This window comes from Manis javanica, chromosome 8 (assembly GCF_040802235.1).
Source record: "Manis javanica isolate MJ-LG chromosome 8, MJ_LKY, whole genome shotgun sequence".
NCBI classification, from domain to species: domain Eukaryota; kingdom Metazoa; phylum Chordata; class Mammalia; order Pholidota; family Manidae; genus Manis; species Manis javanica.
The window spans coordinates 9,337,859-9,359,336 of NC_133163.1; the positions used below are offsets into that span (position 1 = coordinate 9,337,859).

A 21,478-nucleotide genomic window follows, 5' to 3' on the forward strand; every position below is an offset into this window, starting at 1 on the left:
TGTCACTTTAGGCAAATGAGAAGCAAAGATCATTGTTTATTGGACCAGATAATCGGACCAGAGGGTAGTAGGGGGAAGGAGGGAGGGAGGGAAGGAATGGCCGTTTACTGAGCAGCCACTGGGTGCCGGAAGCTTGGCACGATTTCTCTCCTCAAATTGTAAGAATCTCACAGGGAAGAATAAGGAGAGGTGCCTGGAAAGGCTGTGAGGGGCCAAGCTGGGACCCCTTCTGCTGGGAAGTCACACCCTGAGGCGTCGCAACAACCCCAGGAGGAAAAGTTCTCCTCACCGGGTTTAAGGGAAGAGGAAATCATTATAGACACGGCCTAGTCACGACACAAGGAGGGCAAAGCAGGCTTCAAGCTGCCATTCTGTCCCTTCGCTCTCTGCTCCATTCTCGGGCCCCACCACAGGGCCCGTCTCTTCATTTCTGCACAGACAGGATGGCTGATGAGTCAGAGACACTAGCTCGGCAGATTATCAGATGTCAGTGACGGGGTCCCAGTGGGAGATGCTCCTGACCTGGATGGAGGGCATTGAGACCCTCCTATTCTCCCCCATCTCCTTCCAACCTAGCAACTTGCTGCCTGACTGCCGATACACGTCCATGTCCAGTGAACCAACCCCTCCTCCCTGGAAAACCAGAGATGGCACACAGGCCACTCCTCGCATCAGGATAGCCCATCTAAGAATTTTAACCGTGCTTGGGTAATAAAGCCCAGCTCCCAGAATGAGGACCATGTTTGCTTGTTTCATTAAACAGCATGAGAGGAGTCAAGACTGCTTCCCAACTGGCCACCCTGACGCTCAGCGAGTGGACAATGAGCCCCATCAGAGCCCTTGCAGTCTGTGGGGATGCCCAGGGTCCTGGAGGGGCTCATCATTTCCAGTGGAAATTCCACCTGGCTGGACATTTGCCCTTCTTGGGGCTTGTCTGCCTGCTGCATGCCTAGGTTCACCTCTGCTCCGCGGCAAGCGTGTTAAATGCTGGCTGCAAGGCACTGGGAGAAAGATGAGTACTACCCCTTTCTGACGGAAGAACTCCGCAGAGAAACTTGTTCCCATGCACAGACCCCTTCTCAGCGGCCGGCACCGCAGCAGGGCAGGTGGCCTTCACTGTCCACTACATGGGGTCACCTTCACTCTCCAGGATCTGGAAAAGCAGTAGGTGGGTTTCCGATAATAACACAGATAAGTCGTGCAGAGTTCTCTCTACTTTTATTCTCTGAGAGAAGAGTGCTAGAGGTAAGTTAGAGAAACTGAAGGATGAACCCTGTTGAACCAAGAAAGGCAGTCTTTGGCAGGACGTGACTCCCCAGCCAACACAAAAGGATCCCCCTGAGAGAGGTGCCAGCTCAGGATGCCCTTTGTGAGAAGCTCCTTAGCCGGAAGGACCTGTCAAATGGGCCAGAGGAGGTGCCATCTGGGCCTGGGTCACTCCTGGGGAGTTCCAGCACTGCTAGGGTGGCAGGGCCCACTTCCTGACTCTGCACGCTGTCCAGCAGGGGGCACTGTCGCTTCCATGATGGCAGAGCTCAAACACCTCCTGCTCTTAGGGTGGCCCCTGCCCCAGGCACCCACAGGAGTGCAGGCCAGTCTCAAGCCCTGCAGCAGGCTCAAGGCACTAGTGTTTGCAGGCCACCCAGGCCAGGCCTGGCTGGCAGCCTGTGTGACACCTGTTCCCTGCATCCTTAGGGAAGACAACAGCGATCATTGGCATAGCTGCTGCTTACTGAGCACCCACCTGTGTGCCAGGCCCTTTAACTATGTTACTGCATCAAAACTTCTCAGGAACCCTCTGGGCTAGGTGCAGTTATCCCATTTCAAGATATGAAAGGCAAGGCTCAGAAGCTACAGTCAATAAGCTTCTGATCTGGGGTTCTGTACGTCCTTCCACAGCTCCGTGCAGACCCTGGTCCGTCACTTCAGCAGAGCTGCCTCCAGGGCCCAGGGTTTCCTTGACGGGCTAGTGCAGCTAACATGCCACCAACAGCACCCCAAATGGAGTCATCCAGATTCTGGGGACCCTGGGAAGAGACCTGGTGCTAAGTCACAGCATGACCTTGGTCAAGTCACTCTCCATCTCTGACTGAGGCTGAAATCCCTCATCTGTAAAAATTATCTCCAAGGTTTGAGGGAGGTCAGTGGAGATGATGTCTAGACGCACAGAGAAGAGCCTTCATGGGGCCTGAGAGAATCTGGACTGCTTCCTGGAGACGGTGATGCCTCAGGACCCAGTAGGGTCTGGCATGGAAAAGGCGCTCTGTGAGTGCTTGTGGCATTTGTTCCTCGTGGGGGCGCTCACTGGGTGTTTCCAAGCTGCAGATGACGTCCTCCCAAGCAGGGGCACTCCACCTGCCGTCCCTGGCGGTGCACTGAGTACAACTAGCGGCTGCTCTCTCCTCTCCTGTCTGATGGGCAAAGAGTGTGAGCTCAGCTCCCGCTCCAAGGAGCATTTGGCGAGTCTGGTTGTCACAGCTGGCGAGGGTGACTGGCATCTAGTGGGGAGAGGCCGGGGATGCTGGTGGACCGGTACAATGCACAGGAGGGCCCCCAGAAAGAACTGTTTGGCCCCAAATGTCAATCATGATGTGGGTGAGAGGTCAGTTCTAGTTTAATTCTTCTGCCTGTTCACATTTTACAGATGGGGAAAGTGAACCCCACAGTGGGAGATGCCTAAACCAGCTGCGTCAAGGGTCACATATGTCACAGTGCCAAGGGGCCCTATGTGAGTCCCCATGTGACCTGGGGACAGTAATGACAAAACTATTACCAGGTGCTCATGGGCTTGGCTCTGGGTACAGGCTGGAGCATATAATCTCATTTAATCCTCACAACAATCTTATGAGGTAGGTACTATGATAAACCTAGCACAGAGAGGTTAGACAGCCTGCCCAGGGTCACACAGCTATAGCGCTCAGAGCCATGATTCGAGCCTGGGACTGCTGGGATCCAAAGTCCACATTCTTTCCATTACCTGCCCAGCCCTGGCAGAACACTCCTCAGAAACACACACAACCCTGTTTCCAAACCAAACAGAAGAATGGTCCCTTGATCTCCACCACCGTCTCTCTTGGGGTTGTAATCATTGCTCTGCTGTTTGGGAGCTTTCCAGTCCTCGCCAGGATCGCTGCCCACATGTGGCCTTGGCCAAGCACTCTGGCCTCTCTGAGCCTCAGTTTCCCCACAGGAAAACAGACTTCCAGGCCGATGTGCACAGGGCCTCGGGAAGGAAAGTAGAGCTCACACGCACGTGGTCCCTCCTGAGCAGAGGACTGGCCCGGGGCTCTCTCCTCGCCCCGGCCCTCCTCCTCTTTTGCAGCATTGTTTCTGGTTCTGATCCTGGTCCTGGTTCTGAGGTGACCGGGTGGGGTTTTTCCACAGCCAGAGTTAGGGAGGCTTTGCATATTTGTGTGGGCGGTAAGCAGCCGCCCCACGTGGGACCCCGAAACAAAGAATCCCCGTAGGATTTGCCCCCAACCCGCCTGCAGGGCGCTTTGCGCTGGCTCAATGGCGCCCTTGTGGCAGAGCAAGCCGCATTGTGCATTGTGTGAGGCCAGGCAGCTGTGAGTGAGGGTCCCGGGATCAAGGTCATGCCCGCGACCAGTGGTGAGCGTGGAGCGTGGAGCTGGCTGGCTGCCTCCCCTGCAGCGTCAGCCACAGCGTGCATTTGGCCCAGGGCCTGGGCCATGGGGATTTCCAGAAAGAAAGCCTTCCAGGGGACCTCTGTGCCCTGATACAGGCACCCGTCCTGGGCTAACTGGTCTCACCCTCGGAGAGCAACTCAGCCAACTCAGACAAAACCCCACATTCTTCATAAAATGCTGAGCTGAAATGACCCTGAAACCCCAGGCAGAACGAACCCCCAGCCGAAGCCAAATACTCCTTTCTCACTGAACTGGAACGACGCTTGCGTGCTTTCCCAGATCATTCCCTCGGAACATGTGCGCGTTTGTTTTTTCATCTAATAAGCACTTACTGGCCACTGTCCTGCGGGTCAGACACAGTGCAGACGCGGCAGATAGTCTGGGAGTCACACGTGGGGTCTGCCCCAAGTTGCTCAGCTGTGTTAACAGATCCGATAGCACATCTGAGAAATGGTGGCCGGGTCTGCATTCTTAGTGAAGGTGAGGTGCCTGCTATGTGGAGGGGCTCAATGTTCCGTGGAGAGAGGGAGGAGAAGGCTGGGAAATAAGGGAGGGAGGGAGGGAGGGAGGTACCCCAGACTGTGACCAGGTCCTGGAGGAGTAGAAAGGTAAAATCTGCTCATTCTCCTGGCGATTTGAATTGGAAGCAAACCTGAATTTCACCTACCTGAACTGTAGGACATTCCATCATATGAGAACAATAAGAGGATAGTTGCATTTCCAAAGGTCCGGAAGATACCCTGAGCAGAATGCCAGGTTGTTCATTCATTAATCCACTAATCCTTTCATCATTCTTTCATTCAACCAATATTTATGGAGCACCTATCCTAAGCCAGAATCCGCCGACTCTTAACCCCAAGCCCTTCCAGTCTCCATAGCTACAAACAAGCCTCTTGGAGGGAATCCCATTCAGGCACTGCGGCCTGCAGACCTGGGTCCAAATCTCATAGCAAGTGACTGGAATAAGATATTTCATTTTTTTGTGCTTGTTTCATTTGTAATGCTTCCTGCCTTACAGCAATATTGGAAGAGTAATGTATAGAAAGAGCATGGATCTAAAACTTCGAGGTCTGTTCTGACACTGTTACAAAGCTCCGTGATGCTGCCAGGAGACTCTGAGGACTGGTAGTTCCAAAGTAATGAGTCACATCTGATACCTGGGAGAGACTCAGGATCAAATACCACCTTTTGGGAGCATGTTAGTGGCCTAAGGAATGTTCTAGAAGGGCTGCCACATGGACAGATCGTATATTCCAAAGATGGCCACAATGTGTCTCCCATTCCACATTCTCTTCTGTAGTGTGACTTCCGCTCTTCCATCAGGATGTGAAGTCTAAAGAAGTCACCCTTCTCTTTGGATCTGAGCTGGCCTTAGTGCACGGAATGCTGCATTCGTGATATGCCAGGACCTCTAGGAATGGGCCATAAGAAGCCATGTGGCATGGATTGAGGGCTCTTGGGTTGCTCTGGAAATGACCTCTCTCAGAACCCAGCCACCATGCTGCAAGAGGTCTGCAGGGAGAGTGCATGTTTGGGTGCTCCTGCTGACAGCTCTCGCTGCTCTCCTAGATGATGACCAGCGTGTCACCACGCTGTGTGAGCCATCTCGGACATCTGTCAGGTAAAGTCTTCAGATCATTCCAACCCCGGACAAATTCTGACATGCAAGCAGCTTGAAAGACCTGAAGCAAGAACCAACCAGCTAAGCCCAGTCAGTCACCAAACCATGAGACATAATGATGCACCGATATTTTAAGGTACAAAGCTGTGAGTGCTTTGTTACATACAGCGATGGATAACTGGAACACCTGGAGATGGCTTTCAGGCTCTTTGGTTAAACAGAACCAGGGATAAAAAAGTAATCAGGGCCCCTCCCCTGGGCTCCCAGAGCCCCCAGTATGATCATGACCAGAGTATCCTGAACTCCAGTCATTTATTTACTTGTCTCTCCCACCAGGCTGAGATCCTGGAGGACAGGAGTGGGCACTGAGCAGACAGAGCTGGGTCACCACCTTAGCAATGTCAGTACCTGGCTCCATGTTTGGCACATGGTAGATTCTCAAGAAATACTCATTTAATGAATAGACAAACAATAGAAGCAACAGATGTGCATGCATGACTGGACGGTGCCTGGGCCGTGCGCCAACCTCTGCAGGCGCCCGCCAGATATTACAGCATTTGGAGTCTCCTTCACCAGCCCAGCTTGTCTCTTCTTAAGAGAGTTTCCAAGCCTGGATTCTACAATGTATAGAGTCTTAATCCCATCATCCTGTCAGTTTAAGAACATGATACACTTTGAACAGAGGCTGTGATAATTCCCCAAAACACTCCAGGAGCAGCGACTCCCTAGCCCAACCTGATTTTTAATTAAGTTTCAGGAGCAGGGCCCTGTAAGACACAGATGTGAGGGAGGGTCGGCTCCGAGGCCAGAGGCTGGGAGGTCTGGTGTTACCTTTGCTGAGCCGACCAGCTGTTTAGCAGAAGGTCGCTGGAGGCCACACCTCACCCATGGCACGGGAGCCATCCACACATCTGCCCAGGAGCTGCCCCTGAAGGAGGTCAGGCCATGGTGCCACACCCCTGACACCATCTCCTGAGAGTAAACGGTTGGCCCAACCCCTGAGCAGCATCCCACAATTTCAGACGCTCATCTCAAGTGTGTAATACAAAGAGAAAGCAACAGGGTAACTGTCCGCAATATTGAATAGAATCTTTGATGCCTTTATAATTTGTTAGAACATATGCAATTGAAGAAAAATCAAAAAGTGACTTGGTTCAGTATGCATTAATACCTAGAAACAACCCAACTTAATTATCTGGAGGCTCTCCAGATGGGAAGGAGAGGGTGTGGGGAGAAAGGCCATCTGTGCTGATTGGCTGTGCGAGACACATTCCTTGTATTATGTCCTCTCATTCCTTCCACAGCCTGGAGATTCAAAGCAACCTCGCTTTATAGGTGAGGAACCTGAGCCCAGGGAAGTGAGGTGCATCACCCAAGGTCATGAAACTGCTAAGTGACAGAGCCAGGATTCGGACCCAGGTCAAGGCAGACTCTGACCCGTCCCCATTCCACTCTATCACGCTGCCTCCCGAGTGAGAAAGAGGCTTTTAAACAGAAACTCAGGAACCTTATTCTCGAGGGAGTCTGCCAGAACCATGTACCTTGTTTTTGACACAATTCTCATGGGTGTGATCATCTGATTTCCTGGTTCACAATTATAAACAACAAATAAGAAGTAGGCAGGAGGGCGCAGAAGGAGACGCACAGAGGTTGACAAATAGTGAAAGAGGGTTCCAGTTCTGGCAGTTTGAATCAGACCAACTCTCCTGATTACAGCCATTTAAAACTATGGACCGTATATTTATAAAAACTATTTGAAGGCCCTGGAAATCAACCCAAAACTAGAGGGGGTGCAAAAGGACAAAAGGAAACATAATTTTATTGATCTTCTCCAAGAAAAAGCTTTCTGGTTTCATTTTCTCTCTTCAGTTTTCAATTTCATTAATTTCTAATTTATTTCTTATCTTTCTTCTAACTTTGGGCTTAATTTGTTCTCCCTTTTCTTGTTTGTTCAGGTGAGAGCTTAGGTCATGGCTCTGAGAACTTTCCTCTTTCCCATGGTAATTAGTGCTATAAATTTTCCGCTAAGCACCACCTTAGCTGTGTTTCCAAATGTTGACACGTCTTGCTTTTATATTCATTCAGTTCAAATTAATTGCTAGTTTCCCCTTTGATTTCTTTTGCTTATGTGTTACTTAGAAGTGGGTTAGTTTCTAATTCTGTGGAATTTTCCAGCTGTCTTTTGGGTATTGATTTCTAATTCAATTCCATTTAATTCCTCTGGCACAGAACATACTTTGTGTAATTGGAATCCTTGGACGTTCATTGAGAATTGTTATGTATATGGTCTGCCCTGGCCTATGCACCGTGTGCATTTGAAAGGAGTAAGGATTCTGCTGTCCGGGTGAACTGTCCTGTAAATGTCAACAAAGGTCATGTTGGTTGATAGGGCCCCGTATGTTTTTTGTTCCATTTTTACATCTTGTTCTGCCTTTTGGGGGATTGTACATTTTATGATTCCATTTCATATCTTTTGTTGGTTTCTTAGTTGTGCCTCTATTTTCTCTCGCAGAAGCCTTGAGGCTATAGTGCACATTTTTAACTTATCAGAATACACCTTCAAATGATATACTATCATTTCATATTCTGTATAAGAGCCTACAACTGTATACCTCCATTTCCTTTCTCCTGGCCTTTTTGCTAATTTGTCCTACATTCTTATTCTCTATGCGTTATAAGCTCCACAATATAGTATTAGTATTTTTACTTTAAATAGTTAATGATTTTTAAAGAGATCCTTTAAAAGAAAATATTTACCTTATATCTGCCTACAAATGTATCATTTCCGTAAAAAAACTGACTTTATCAAGTATTGCCAAGGAAGTGGAGCAACTGGAACTCTTGTGCACTGTTGATGGGTGAATAAAATGGTATAATCATTTGGGAAAATAGCTCGGTGATTTCAAGCTAAACATACACCTACATATGATCCAGCCCCTGGGAATTTATGCATATTTCCACAAAAGACCAATACATGAATGCTCACAGCAGTTTCATTTTTAATAACTAAAAACCAGAAACAACTCAAGTGCCCATCAACAGGTAAGTGGGTAAACAAACTATCGTACATCCATGTATCAGAGTACTTCTCGGTGATAAAAAGGAATACGTTATTGACACCTACAACATGGATGAAATGCAAAATTATTATGTTGCAACAAAGGAGACAAAGGAAAAAAGAATATTTCCTGTGACAATTCCAATTATAGGAAATTCCAGAAAATGCAAACTAATCTACAGTAACAGAGAGCAGATTAGCAGCTACCTGGGGAAGGAGGGTGAGAAAGAGGAATGGATTTCAAAGAAGAACAAAGAAACTTTTGAGGGTGATGAGTGAATCCATTATCTTAATTGTGGTGATATGTATTATCAGATAATATATATATAGTTGTTATATATGTTATATGTATATGTGATGAGTAAATCCATTATCTTAATTGTGGTAATATATATTATCACATAATAAACATTACCAGATAATATATATATTAGTTGTTATATATGTCAAAATGCTTTAAAGTTTACACTTGAAATATGTGTAGCTCACTATGTTTCAACTGTGCATCAATAAAGCTATAAAAGTTTATTGGACAGGCTTCAAGTAGATCGGACACAGCAGAAGATATGATCAATGAACCGGAAGAAACCACAGTAGAAATTATTCAAACTGAGAATATAATACTGAAAAAAAAATGGAGAGAGCCTAAGTGATTGGTGGGCCCCCTACCCAGAAGGCTACCATATGTTTAATCAGTCTCATAAGAAGACAAAAGAGATAAGGGGACAAAAATATATATAAGCCATATTATTTCTTCTCAAATTTCCAACAAACCACAGGTCCAAAAAAAAAGGTCAACAAACCCAAGCAAGAAAAATATGAAGAAATCCACATTATAATCAAATGTTTAAAACCAAAGACAGAGAAAATCTTAAAAAGCAGCCAAAATGAAAAAAAGATACATTACGTACAGGGAAGTGGTAGTAGGAGTGACAGCTGCCTTCTCACTAGAAACATAGGGAAACAGAAGGCAATGGAACTACGTACAGCTTTACAAGTGCTGGAAGGAAATCATTGTCAACCTAGAATTCTATAGCTGGTAAAAATCTTCTTCAAAAAATACAGGGAAATTAAAACATTTTCAGATACACAAAAGCCGAGAGAATTTACTGCCCACAGATCCACACTATGAGGAATACTAAAAGAAATTCTTCAGGCTACAGGGAACTGGCACAGATGGAAACAGGAAGCTAAAGGAAGGAAAGACGAGAGCTGGGAATGAAAACTGTGTGGGTAAATAGAATGACTACTTTTTCTTCTTCAAAATATGATTCAAGCACTTAAAGCCAAAAAAAAATTTTTTTAATGTATTGTAGTGTTTGTTACTTATATAGAAGTAAATTCTATGGCAAAAAAAAGCACGAAGGACAGAAGAATAAATAGATTTATGCCATTGTAGTCCTTGGATTTTATATGAAATGGTATAATATTAATTCAAGGTAAATGGTGATAAATTCAGCATGCATATTATAATACCTAAAGTAACCACTAAAAAATAATACAAATGCTAAAATGTCAGTAAAGGAGAGAAAATGGAACACTAAAAAGTACTCTACTATCCCAAAAGAAAGCCTCTAAAGAGAAGAAGCAAAGAACAGAGACAAAAAGAAAACAAGTGAGAAATGGGGGCTTACACGCCACCATATCAATCATTACTTCACATGTAAAATAAACACACCAATTAAAAAATAGCCATTGTCAGAGTGGACTAAAGAGGAAACAATAAAAAGTGAAAGCAAGACCCAACTCTGTGTTCTTGACAAGAGAGCAACATTCACCATAATGAAGAAAACAGATGTGAAACTCATATGACAGAATAAATATATAAATGAAAACACTAAGCATGAAAAAGCTGTGTGACTATACTCAGACAAAGCAGAATTGAAGGCAAGGTACATTGCCAGAGAAAAGAGGAGCATTCCGTAATGTTAGAAGGGACAATTCATTGAAAAAAATTATAACCACCCTAAACATATGTGTATAAATAGTACAGCTCTAAAACAGGTGAAGAAAAAATTCCCAGAATCCAAGGGAGAAATAGGCAAACCTACGTAGTTGGAGATTTTAACAATTACACTATTAATAACTGAATGAAGCAGGGCCAGGACTAATTAAGGCAAGTAAGGCACATGCCTCGGGGGGCACCAAGAAACCCTGTAATCAAAATAAATGATCTTTTAAGGAAGTGTTTTTAAAAAATCAAGATGCCCCCAAATCCGCAAGGGATGAAACCTTGAAATTTTAAATAATGAAGGATTGGTATTATTCCTGATCAGAACAGCACTGTTACTGCTTTTTCTTGATTTAACATTTTATGTTTTTTTCCAGCACTTCTATCTATGTCATAGAAGCAGCACCAAGAGAATTTAGAAAATATTTTAAACTGATAGTGAAAATATAACTAAGATATGTGGGATGCAGTGAAAACACTTCTTATGGGAAAATGTATACCTTTGATGGCTTATATTATAAAAAGAATAAAGTTTTAAAGTCAGTGATCTAAGCTTTCATGTTAAAAAAGCTAGGAGAAAAAGAGCAAATTAAACTTTAACAGAAACTTAACATAAAGATGAGTAGAAACCACTGAAATGGAATGCAAACAAGCAATAACAACAATCAATGAGATCAAAAGTTGTTTCTTTGAAAAGATTAATAAAACATATAAATCCCCAGCTGGACTGACAAAGAAAAGAGTGAGGGGAAAAAAGAAACTGTCATCAATACACCAATTGGTAAACAATTGATAAACAGTTGACCAATGCCAGGAATGAAAGAGGGAGCATGGCTACAAGTGCTATGAATATAAAAGGAATAATACTGAATAGCTTTATGCTAATACATTTGACCAGTCTTATGAAACAGACAAACTCCTTGAAAAGCACAACCTATAAAAACTGACTCAAGAAGAAATGGAAAAATCTGAGCTTACTTAGTCCTATTCTTGTGCACAGCTACCTTCCCCTCCAGCTCCCAACTTCAGATACTTTTTCCAGACTCTGCACATCTTATATCTCAGGGCTGTCTGGCACCCAACCCCTGTTGTGGTGATATAGTAAATAAATGTTGTTCTTGATTGCTGTATTTTATTTCAGAGCTTTACATGACCTCATATATATTTATTCCTTTATTAATTCAGCAAAGGTTTACTGAGCTAGGTAAAGGTATTAGGTATTAGGTATCAGGCACTGTGCAAGGTATAAGGGATACCACAGCTAATTACATTAATTAACGGTTAATTAAATGTGATGATTTCTGTTGATTCTTATTAAAAATTGGGCCTTGGATTCTTGGTGAGGGACATAGCCCATCATTATGGCATTGTTTCTATGGAGAAACCAGATTTGGCTGATGTTGTTTCAATGCAGTATCTTTGCACTGGAAATCACGTTTATTATAAACTTGAGAGTTGTCTGTATTCTGTTGAGGAGGCAGAGGCATGTATGATAAGATTTAGAAAGTTTTTTGACCAAAAAGACTTCAAAATTAGACAAGATTTTAAAAGCAATGTCGGTTATCTGAGAACTTGATTTCTGGGGAGGCTGATTCTCCAAGATGCTTCTGGATTCTAGCGCCATGTCCTGCACCTAGGGTGGGGCCACCCCTCATGCGGTCCCTGGGCATGGGGGTGCTGCTCATGCCGGAGAAGTGGGGTGGAGAGGAAGGAGCCCGGCACCAAGGTGAGCAGGTGTTAAACCCCAGCTCGGCTTCTTTCCAGCTGCATAAGTCTGGACAAGGCCTCTCAGGAGAAACAGTCAGTCCTCAGGGCATTCGAGGATTGCAGGAGAGCAGGCAGGTGCCAGCACCCAGCACAAGGGGTCCCCAGTCAGCTCTGCCCTGACTGTGGCTTATGCCCACCCAGCAACCTCCAAGTTACCTGGCCCCTGGAAACAGAATGCTAGCCAGAAGCGTCCTCGGAATGCTGTCCGACTGTGCTCTGGTCCCATACACATGGGGCAGAATCTGTTCCCACTCACCTAAGAACCACTGTAAAATATTGAGAGGTAGCTACTTGTAAGGTTAAAATAATATCCATGTCTCTACCCATGCATGCACTTTACCATTTGGAAAGCCCTACCTCTTACCTGATTTGATCTTCACAACCTCTTTCTAAGAGCCTGGGTAAGAACCACATGCCCATTTCGCAGCAGGGGAAACTTTGTCAGGGGGAAGTAGTGACTTGCCCAAGGGCTCACAGTAATTGGCACAGCTGGTACTCCAGACCTGCTCAGAGCTGTCCTTGGCACCATTGTGTTTCACAGGATTTGATGTCCCCACCAACTGGGGAGGCTAAATGTGCAAAATTATTGTAGATGCTGGAGGCTTAGCTGGGGCTTTTTTTGCTACATCATAGACACACTGGAGCCAGGTGAGGCCAGTAAAATGTTAAACAAACAAGGGCTATCTTTTAGAATCTATAAACTGATAGTGAAACTATCTATATGTTAGTGAAAGAATCTATATGTTGTTTCTTTGAGTCAAGGCCAAGCAGGTGCGAGGGAGGAGCGGGGTTGCCTCATTGTTCTGTGAAGGAGCCCAATGCAGACCTTGCTGTTGGCGAGCTTCTAGGATGGGCCTTCGGTTTCCTCCCCAAACCTGTCTAAACAGCTGAAGGGTGTCCAAAGGCTAGAGCAGTGTTTCCCAGGCAGACGCCACCAGATAGGGACTGAGCTGGAAAGCAATCTATGCCGTGAGAGGGGTGGGTTTCTGAGGGGCTGTTCTGGGCCATGGCTTCCCCCCAAGCTCCTGCCACTGCTGCCCTGGGCTGTGCAGAGGACAAAGGCACCCACTTCCCAGGGTCCAGGTTTCCAGAAGCCTCAATCCTCCTCTGTTGTCTGAGGTTCCCTGTCATGGGGAGTTTGGCTTTTTCTCCCCACCTGCATGAAACAAGATTTCCCAAAGCAGAAATCTGGTCATTTTCCTGCAATCTCTGCCCTCTGCATCCCCACTCCAGGGTAAACGTCTGGCCCTTCACACCCCCTGACTGCCTCCTGGCACCTGCCTCCCAAATGCAGGATCCAAGGGCCCAGACCCTCCGCAGCACTGTCACACTGCCTCAGGTCTCACCCTGTGGGAGCCCAAAGCCAGCGTGGGGGGCCTTAACCATCCCCACCCTCAAACTCCCCCAGCCTCCTCCCTCACAAGCCACTCCACATCGATACCAGTCCAGGAGGGAAACAGCCTGTTTGCCACGGGAACAGCTTCAGTATGAGCCTGTCTCCTCCTCTGCTCTCAGGGAGGCCCATCAGGCTGTCCTAGATTTTTCACACGTCCTTACCACCACCTCCAATCTATCCTTTCAACACCCATGTGCCTCAGTTTCCTCATCTGTAAAACAGTAAGAATAATAGGACTGTCCTCATTGATGCTGAAGGCCCGTATTGGTTCCATCATGTGGCAGGGCTGGAAGGTGTCATTCCTAAGCAATTCCACCACCCTCATACAGCCTCGGAAGCCTCGTAACCTGCTCTTGGGGACTAGTTCCTGACCCTTGGTGAAATCTTGGGCAGTCCTCACGGCTTACCTGCTCACTTGTGGAAAATACCACTACCACTAATAATGCCATGATCACAGTGGTCCCCAGTCTCACTTTAGTGCATACTATGCTCATTTGATCTAAAATCAGAACTCCTAACTGCATTCAGAGTTAAAGCTTCTCCCCGGGCCCCATGGGCCAGGCCCTGATGCAGGAGGAAAATGCAGGTGGCATCGTGGTCCCTGGGGTAGGATTCTGATCCTCTGTCCCATTATCAACCTGAGTGCACTTGTGCTGCTCCCTAAGCCACTTCAAGCAGCCTCCAAAGCCCTTGAGATGTCTTAAGGGTGAGTCACACACCAGCCCACTGTGCCTCTGAAGCTGTGGCAGACACGACACCCTCTCTGAGGTCTCCTGGAGAAGCAGTTCTCACACCTCACTGGCTGGAAGAGGGGTCCGGGAGGCGAGGTGGGCAGAGGCTCAGCACACAGGGGCCATTTCGGTGAAGGAATCCCTCCATCTTCTGGCCCCTCCTTTGTGCCCTGGGGCAACAAGCAGACAGAGGTCACGAAACCATTTCTCAGCCATGTCCTTGGCAAGCTCCACAGGGTGGTCTGGCATCCACTCTAGAATGTGGGAGTCTGTTCATTGGAGCCATCAACCCAGGGCCTTGATAAAGGTGAAGGATAAAATAGCTCTGCCTAAACACTGCAGGATATAAAGTTCTCTCCATTTAAAAGGGCCTAGCACACAGCAAACACACAGCGAATGTTGCTGTTCAACTAACTGAATAGATGTTAGCCAGGGCTATTGTTACTGCTAATAACTGCTGTCATCACCTGCTCAAGCTCAGCTCTTGGGAATTTTCTCTCCACTTGTGGTCAACACTCTCTCAAATGCCTTGTGGTTTCCTGCCTTGGCCCAGGCTGTTTCATCCGCCCTGTCTGCCTTCCCATCCCACTCCCAGTCTGGAGGACTTAACCAATTCCCTCAAGCCCTAGTCAACCCATGGGGCTTGGCAGGTGTTCCAACCTCCCCAGATAAAGCCACCCCTCCCCATTCTGACACTCCTTGCACCAACTACCTTACCTCTACCCTGGCACTAAACCCACTCACTGCATGGCTTTCACCTGCTGTCGTGCACCAACCACACACACACACACACACACACACACACAACTTTGAATCAGGTCTTGTGCATGAATATAGCCCTAGTGTGTCTGAACTCAGCAAGGGTTGTTGAATGAGTAAGTGATGAGTGAATGAATGAATGTATCAAAGAATCAAAAACTCAATCAAACTATCAATGTGCTAGAAAAAGATGTGAAATCCTAGTGAATTTTGCCTTAAGTATCACCTCTGCTGAACATGTCAATGAGGCCCTGACAACTAAACTGAAGCTCAGTAATTTTTCTCTACATAAAACAGTTATCTAGATTTTTCTTCACAGGTCACCTGGAAATATGGACCAGTGAGTGGTTCACTTCAGGTCTTCACGGCAAAGCATCCAAGTGCCTGGCTGGCAAATCGCAGGTTTGGAGGCCATTCTAACCGGCACTTGATGGCTGTTACCTCGTTTTTCACTGGCGTCACCATCCCCCTGGTTCAAGAGGCGCTAGGGACCCATTCCCTGTAGATACCAGGAACTGTGGTCCTGAGCACTGCACCTGACGCTGACCACGCCCTGCCTTTGCCAGGCTATGAAGGGACTTCATTTCCCCAGCCTCATGTTTCATCAGTAGTCATTAGACCTCCAACGTGCCAAACCTACTGGTCAATTTTCCTCTTCATCTTGTTGGCAGCATTTAACATGGCTGATCACAATTTCTTCCATTTTGAAACCCTTTCCTGGCTTATTTCTGGGACACCACACTTGGCCTGGTTTTGCTCCTATGTGGCTGCTCAGTCCAGATCCTGTCCTCTTCCGGTCTCCTCTCTCCTCTCCTCTCCTCTCTTCCTCCTGTAATCACTCCCTTACTGACCTTGCCCATTCTCCAGGCATTAAAGACCATTTTACATGAATGATTCTCAAATATTTCTCTCCAGCCCTGTCCTCTCCTCTGAGCTCCATATTCACAAAGCCAGCTGCCTATCTGAACCCCTCCCCTGAACTTGGATGTCTCAGACTTTGGATTCTTGATTCCCACTGTTCACCTCACCATACATAGGCCTATCCTGGCCCACTGGCCTTGCCCGCCTCACTAAACAACAGAATCATTCATTCAGATGTTCAAACCAACATCTCGCGTTGCCATTCTTGCCTCCTTTTTCTCCCCTTCAGACCCACACAGGCAAACTCTGCTGGCAGTCCCTTCAAACGTTTCTGGACTCTTGACTGCTTCTCCCCTCCCTGCTCCCGCCCTGGCCCATGTCACTGTCATCTGTTCCCTAGACGAGCAACCATCTCTTAACTGGCCCCTTGCTGCCACACTGTGCCCTGTTTGTTCTCCAGACAGCAGCCAGAGGGATCTTTCAGAACAACGAATCACATCATGTCACTCCTTTGCCTAACACTCTCAGGACATGTACTAGCCAATGCAATAAAACAGGAAAAAACTTCAAAATTAAAATTATACAAGAAATTGTCATGACAGCATCTGGTCATGAGAAACATCAAGTTATACTTTATTGTCACTTCTGTCTAGTCTCCTCCAATCTGGAATGGGCCCCTCAGCACCAGGGACCAGCCAGTGTGTATCCTGATAGGGTGATGTATGTTCAGCTTTAGTAGAAACCACCGAGTCCTTTCCCAAAATGGTGTTTTGACATCTATGCGCACCAGCAGTTACTGCGTTTGTTCATAAACTAAGTATTTTCTCTTTTGTTTCATTTTAGTCATTCTGGTGGATGTGTATTAGAATCTCAGAGAGTATGAGTTTGCATTTCCCTGATGACTAGCAATGCTGCAGACTCTTTCGTGTGCTTATTGGCCATTTGAATGCTCTCTTTGTGAAGATCCTACTCAATAATTTTGCTCATTCCAAAAATAGGTTTGTCTGTCTTTTTCTTATTGATTTGAGTTCATTAATATTTTCACCACAAGTCCTTAAATGTTGAAAATAATACAATTAAGCTTATGCAGGAAAACATAGGAGAATAAGATCTTTGTATAGGCAAAGAGTTTTAATTAAGTACAAAAAACACTAACGGTAAAGAAAAAGATTGATAAATTGAATTACATTAAAATCAAGAACTTCTGTTCACTGAAAGACACTTCTAAGAGAGTCAAAAGGCAAGCCAGAAAGTGGGAGAAGATACTTGTAATATGTGTCCAATAATCACATTTTTTTGGTCATGTCTACAAAAGTTGAGCATATGTATATCCTATGAACAGATATATATACTCTTAGGTATATACCTAACAGAAGTGCTTACCTATGTGTCCAAAAACAGAAACAAAAGTAGTATTAGTAATATAATCAATAACCCCAAACTGGAAACTACCCAAATGTCCATCAATGGATATATAAGTGAAGGTAGAGTCACGTAATGAAATAAATATTAGGTAGTGATGGGGAAAAAAAGAACATATTTGTTACATGTAAGGATATGAATGAATCTCACACACAAGAAATATGTACTAATTCCATTTATACAAGTTTCATAAATAGGCAAAACTCCCTTTTTACTTTGTAAAATATCACTTATGTGTTTAACTAATATGTGTGCTCTTTATAGCACATGATCAAATTTGATTAACACTGAAAGAAAGACAAACAGCCCTCTAGTGGCTTCCCATCACACTCAGAAGTGCACATTCTTATCAAGGCTATATATGATATGCCCTCCCCAGGTCACTGACCTCAAATTCTTCCTCTCTGTATTTCATTCACTCCACCATAGCCATACTGGTTTGTGGCTGATATTCAAACACACACAGCTAGTTCTCACTTATGGCAAATAGCATCACTGCTCCCAATTCTTTGCCCCTCTCTCTATCCATGCCCTTGGCCACATGACTTTGGCAGTTGCTTCCACAAATGGTAAAGTATACTTCTCAGCCCCACTGGTGTTGAGCTTGAGCATGTGATATGCTTTGGTCAGTGGAACATGGGTAGCAGCAAGCCTCGGCCACCTTAGGAGAGCTCACCCCTCTCTCCTTGTCCTATTGCTCTCCTACCTCCAACTTGAGAACATGCCCTTCCTGGGCTGTTGTTCCAAAAAGCATGAGAGACACAGGAATGGAGCACGGAGGCAAGCCCTGCTGATGCCAGCCTGGATCGGCTCACCGCTTGCTGGTCTTCAGTGGCATCAGGAAGAATGAATCATTGCCTTAAGCTGCTGAGTTTGGAGATACTTGTTATGCAACATCACTGTGGCAATAGCTGACTAATTCATGACCTCAGGGTCATTGCCTTCTAACCGGGTCTTCATCTTATTCATTACTGTATTCCCAGTGTCCGGCACTAACTAGGAATTCAATAAATACTTGTTGATTGGTCAAATGAATCTGTGTCCTCTCATCCCTACCCACTGTGTTTCTAGCACATGGAGAAAATGACTGACTCAAAACCTGTGTTCTTTCCGCAGCTTACCAATGTGGGGCTGGCACAGAAATGCAAAGTGACCAGCCATTAGGTTAGTGGAAGGAAAAAAACTAAAGCAAAGAATCTGCAAAATTCGCAAGCTGTCACACCAGCCCCTGGGAAAACTGTTCCATCATGACGGTGATTGAGTGTGAGCTAGTGCCTGCCCGAAAGAGCCCACTTTCTCAGTGTATCCCTCCCCGAGCCTGTTCTGAGGTCTCAGTGTGGGAGAACGTGCCCCAGGCAGGAAACAGCAGCCCATCAGCATGGAGTTGCACATTTGCCAAATGCCACCCACACAGCTGATCTTTCCAGAGTCTAACCATGGTCCACAAACAAGGTCGAGTGCCAGCTGTGTGTCCAGCTCTGTGCTGTGCCCTTAGTGGGCTTTATGACTTCAATCCTCCCAAGCCCTTGCCAAGTAAACATCATCAGCATTACTATTTACCAGGGAAACTGCAGTTCAAGGAAAGTTTAAGGAAGGTTAAGAAGCTTGCCCAAGGACACGGGCAAAGCCAGGATTTGAATCCAAATCCTGCTGATGCCAAAGTCCATGGGTTCCCACACATCAAAGAGTCCCTTGTCCTTCTGCACAGAGGGGAGGGGGCTGAAGACACACAGTGCTGGTGAGCCTCAGGGCGCACAGCTGACCCCCCACAGTTTCAGAGTCAGCACTTTGAGTCTTACCAACATGTCTCTGGGGCTGGAATTTGATTTTGTCAAAGCCTCACATTGAACCTGACCTGCTTGCTGTGAATTATTGTTGAGGTCTTAGGTGGGTGAACAGACAGTTTTTGCCTGTAGCTTTAGATCCCAGCCTTCTCTTGAAATGTTTAAATGAAAGTGGGGGAATAGTACCTACATACACCTCTAAATATAGGTGTGGACATAGCTATAAAGATATGTAATTACAAAGAAGGCAGGAGGCAGTGTCCGTAGAAATATTTAGAGCAAATCGACACAGAAGAAAGAGAGAATAAAAACCATCGCGGCTTCTACAAGGAAACAGCACAGTGGTTTGCAGGGTTAGGTATGCAGAAGCCTCTGGCAAGAGGAAAAGAAACCTGCAGAAAGTTTCTTCCAATAACTTTCCCAACTGCAGTGCAAAGGTCTCTGGATGTGTGCCCAGCGCACCTCTGAGCAGAGGGCAGCAGTGGGCAGTGCGGTGGGAGGGGAGGGGCAAACCCATGGGAACAAGCAGTTCTGGTCAGGTTGGCACTCACCCACCTGGAGAACAAGAATCGGCCTCCAAAGAAGGAAATCTGCATGTGATCTATTTGTGGCTCTGCCAGCCTCCAGGCTGGTGGCTCAGTCTAGTGGCTAAGAGCATTTGGGTCATGGCCAGAGCTGGTATGAATCCTGGCTCTGCCCTTAGCTGGCTGTGCTGCTCTGAGCAGGTGGCTTCACCTTCCTGGATCTGGAGAGCTCGGACAATAGTATCTACCTTGCAGGACTGCATGAGGAAGAAACGAGATCATTCACGTAACACACGTGGGACCCAGAGCCCCCAAAGCAGGGGATGGGTGGAGCTGAACCGCTGCTGACTTGGAGTTCTTGCAATTGGATGTGGACCTTCCTTCATTCAAGCTAATATTAAAATGATTTGCATCTTCTGAGCCTGCACCAAAGGGAGAGGAAGAAGCTGGGGCAGGAATTTATTACTGCAGCCTGAACAGTGGTGACCCTTGCGAGGCCCCTGAAGAGCCCTCTCATGTGCATAGCGGTTAATTGTCTATCCTGCTGGACTTTGTGCTTCATAGTGGTGGGAAGAGAGGATGTTCAGTCCCCAAACCGGGTCTAGCATCCTGAAAACCTGCCCAGTGGGAACCCACAAGAGGAGCACAGGACGATTTGGCAGAGCAAACGTGTGTTCTAAATGCACTGCTATCTGCAGTCTCAAGCCCCTAACAGCACCGCAGATAAAGTTAGGGTTTAAACCTTAGCACCAATGACACCTCCTCCTGGAAGCCTTCCCATCCCTCAGTCAGAATGAATCTCCCTGTCCTGTGCTTCCATGGCTTTTAACACTCCACTGACTGTGGCAGTCCCCTTTCAAGGATGCCTGGCACTATGTCAGTGACCCCAGTGAATCTCTCCATGGATGTTTGGAGCAGAAAAGCAATGACACCTGAATTAAGTATTAACAGGATCCAGCTGCTAGGCTGAGCCTATGCTGCAGTGCGGGAGCAAGGACAGATGGAGGGAGACGAATCAGGAAGCCACTGAGGGAATCTCAGACACAGATGATGGTGGGAGTAAAGGAGGGAATGAATGGTTGGATTATGGAATTTTTTAAAAGATAAAGCTGACAGGGTGACCCAGAGTAACCAAATGCTGAGATCTGGAGGACTGCAGGAGGAGGCGGGTTTGGAGGGCGAGTAAGGAGGTCAGTTTGGGCTGCACTGGATTTACGAGGTCTGTTAAACATCCAGTGGAGATGTCGAATGGGCAGCTGGAGATATAAGCTATATAATGGAGATATGAGCTATAAATATGGGAGGTGCCAGGGCACAGATGCTGTGGTAGAGCCAGGAGCCTGTATGAGCTCACTAGGAAGTGAGTGTGACGGAAGAAGACCCAGGAACTGATGCCGGGGGCTTGTCTGCATCAGGCTGAGGGTTTGCACCATGCCCAGCTGAGCACTAGGAGCTGTGGGAGGCCCCGACTTGAACGAGACCCTATCTCCGTCTGTATGGAGATCAGAGCTGCGTAGAGAAGATGGAGCTTGCAGTATGGACAGGGCTCTGACCCCGAGCAGGCACACCTGGGTGGAACCTGTCCCCCAGCACACACTCTTCCTCCACCACCCACCAGTGGAGACTTTCCCTGCTATAAGGCTATCTCCGAGCCTCAGTTTCCTCCTCTATAAAATGGAGATACTTATATATCCAGGCAGGATGATGCTGAGAGATTTAAAGAGAAGAGATGTGCTCGGCACAAAGAGGTGCTACTCAACGTACACATTTCATTCTTTGTTGCAACGTTCCCGCAACCCGCAGCTCTGGGGTCCCATTGCTGTGCATAATAGCACTTGGGTTTCCAGTGGACCTGGCCTCCAGAAACGGGGTCTGGGACACCCCCTCCCTGCTGCTCCGCCTGTCTCCATGGCTGCTCTGCCTCGGGCAGGCCAGGGACATGTGGCGGCAAGGTCAA

General features: G+C 46.6%; 1 long non-coding RNA gene across 1 annotated transcript in view; it reads right to left on the bottom strand.

Moving 5' to 3' along the window:
• LOC108409343 (uncharacterized) overlaps positions 1 to 18,144 on the bottom strand; it is a 33,285-nt gene extending 15,141 nt beyond the window's left edge. Inside the window, exon 1 of the long non-coding RNA XR_001856194.3 lies at positions 17,920 to 18,144. This is a non-coding gene — a long non-coding RNA (uncharacterized lncRNA). The remainder of the gene's footprint in view (positions 1 to 17,919) is intronic.
• Positions 18,145 to 21,478: the final 3,334 nt, after the last annotated feature.